General features: G+C 36.0%; 1 protein-coding gene and 1 long non-coding RNA gene across 8 annotated transcripts in view; one reads left to right on the top strand and one right to left on the bottom strand.

The window, feature by feature from the left end:
* The window catches only part of LOC111745224, a 13,111-nt gene extending 11,492 nt beyond the window's left edge, over nucleotides 1–1,619 (top strand). The window contains exon 3 of the long non-coding RNA XR_002782561.1: nucleotides 631–1,619. This is a non-coding gene — a long non-coding RNA (uncharacterized LOC111745224). The remainder of the gene's footprint in view (nucleotides 1–630) is intronic.
* The window catches only part of OXR1 (oxidation resistance 1), a 405,984-nt gene that overhangs the window by 91,958 nt on the left and 311,498 nt on the right, over nucleotides 1–2,528 (bottom strand). The gene's annotated exons all lie outside the window — the stretch shown is intronic.

Below are 2,528 nucleotides of genomic sequence, written 5' to 3'. Positions count from 1 at the left end.
TTATTTTTTAATAGAGGATTACTGTGCCTTAAAATCATCATATTCACTACTTATCCCTACCAAAAAGAAGAGATCATGAGTTTTAGATAATATAAAAAGAGCTCTGTCCAAAGGTCCATTTAAAGTCCCGATAAGGGTTATCTGCATTAACAAGGGGTGATCATAATTATCACAAAAATCTAATACACGGTTAATTAAAATATACATGCACATACTTGTATTGTATGTGTCATACAGTAGGTCCTTAATAAATATGAATTCTTTCCACTCCTCCAAAGTTTGATATTGTTTATAAGATGTATATGTGGAAGTATGCATGTTAATAGTATAAAGAGAGAAAGAAAAAGAAACAAGGGGGAATGCCTTCATAAACATAATACTTTTTCCTTTGCTATACCAAAGATAACCCTACGTAGGACATCCACGATCTTGGAATTCCTGGCAGTGGCAGATGGCCGGGAGGTTGCAAGATTTTATATACTTGCTCCCAAAAGGCTCTATGACTACCTTAGTTACACTTACTTACCATGCTAATTATTTGTTTATGTGTCTGTCTCTGAAACCATTAGTATGGCTGACTATCTACATAAATATGACTTTACTACTATACTCTTTTCTCGTTCATTCCAGAAACATCCTTCATGACGTATCAACTCTCTGGAAGAAAGCATCAACCAAGTTTATACACCAGAACTCTTTGAACCCCTTGCTGTAAAACCCTCATCTTATTCTATGAATTCTAAACTACCACATCACGATCCTTCCTTACTCAACCCTAAGTCGTTATATTAAAAGACCTGCCTTAAATCGAACTTCGAAATCTTAAATATCCCAACTATTACACGCCCCCCTGCCCGCCTTCCTCCAAGGCACTACTAAGGCTCTGGTGAAATGGTATTCTTCTACCTCAATAAACTCAGTTTTATCTTACCTAAAAGTGGTTTTACTGATATTTTGAGGGCCAGCTTTTTGACATTTCCATCAGACTGTGAATTCCTAAAGGGCTGGGTCTATGTCTCATTAATCCAATCTGTAGTTTTTTTACATGATTCCTTTGGGCAGGTGGTTCTCAAAATGTTGCCTTCAGACCAGCATCATCTGAAATCTTGTAAGAAATGCAAATCCTCAGGCTCAACCTCAGCTCCACTGAATCAGAGGATGAGTGGAACCCAGCAATGTGTTTTAACCAGCCCTCCAGGTGATTCTGTTGTACTCTAAAGTTTTAGAACCACTATAGATCATAGCAGATGGTTAATACAGAAGAAAAGTACAGAAGAAAGGTGACGAGTGTCAAAGGGAGGTATAGTAATTCCTATTTAAAGTAGATGATGTACAACAGAGCTTCTTAGAGGAAGTGACAATTTATCGGGAATTTAAATGATTAGTAAAATTTAAGAGTATGTATTTAACTTTGGCTGAATAAAGTAGGGTTAAAGCATGCTTGGTTGGATAACAGAAAATGTTGTTGGAAAGAGGCTGAAGCTAAACGGTAAATGTCTGCCTAAGGAGTTTGGCCTTCCTTCTGTCTATATTAAGGAGTTACTGACAGTATGATGTACTTAGAGATATAGCATTATAAGCTGGGGGGTCGGGGGTGGGAAATCTGTGCTTTAATGAAAAACTATGCAGTGTCAAAAGTACAGTCTTCTGGATTATCTGATTTTGAAGCTAATTTATAACTCTGTAAATTGTAAAAGCTATAGCAATGCATAATTCTTGTGTTTAAACAGAGACATTCTTGTCTATGCAAACTCTGTCCAATAGACTTTGAATGGACTCTGTTTACCAACAGGGGAAGAACGTGCCTCCATCTGCCCATTCGTTTCAATAATCCTGATCTATAAATACATCTGTTTGGATTCTCCTTTGAATTGGTTGTAACCTTACTGGTTAATAAGGTTAATGATGAGTTAAATAAAATATTTAATGTGTTCATTTTTATGTATGTCTTAATTTTCCCTTTTTTGGGGGAAAACTGTCCTTACGTAGTACCCTCTAACCGTCTTATTTCTCTGAAAGAACGCATTTGGGATATACACACATGCACATACACACGTATTAAAGATCTTTCTTTTGATGTTATTCTTTTACAATAGCAAGAAAAAAAATTGCTATATTTATTAATTTTTTGGACCATGAAACTTTGCATTGTGCTTCCTCTCAAATCTATAGTTATAAAGGCATTTTAGCTCTTTTGCAATGTTGTTCTGTTTTATGATAATTTAACAGTGGCAACAAGTTTAGGAAAAAGAGCAAATTATTCTAACTATAATTCTCTAGCCGATAATATATTGTGCTGTAGCAGAACAAGCTGAGAAGTTCAGGGGCGTGTGGAGTATGTTCGTGGAATGCCAAAAGATCATGATTTCACTAACTACCAGGTATTGTTTGTACTGACTGAGGGCTAATGAGAAATACAGAGAATTTTATGTAGAGGCTGCTCTTGCGAAGGTAATAAAGAGTCTAGACGACTGGGTATCTATTAGAAAGAATAAGGAGAGAGAGAAAATAAGTTAGGTGTCTACACA

The sequence above is a fragment of the Pteropus vampyrus genome, unplaced genomic scaffold (genome assembly GCF_000151845.1).
Source record: "Pteropus vampyrus isolate Shadow unplaced genomic scaffold, Pvam_2.0 Scaffold149, whole genome shotgun sequence".
Lineage (NCBI taxonomy): Eukaryota > Metazoa > Chordata > Mammalia > Chiroptera > Pteropodidae > Pteropus > Pteropus vampyrus.
Note: the sequence above shows the minus strand (reverse complement) of the source record. Positions and strands in the feature narration are given on the sequence as shown.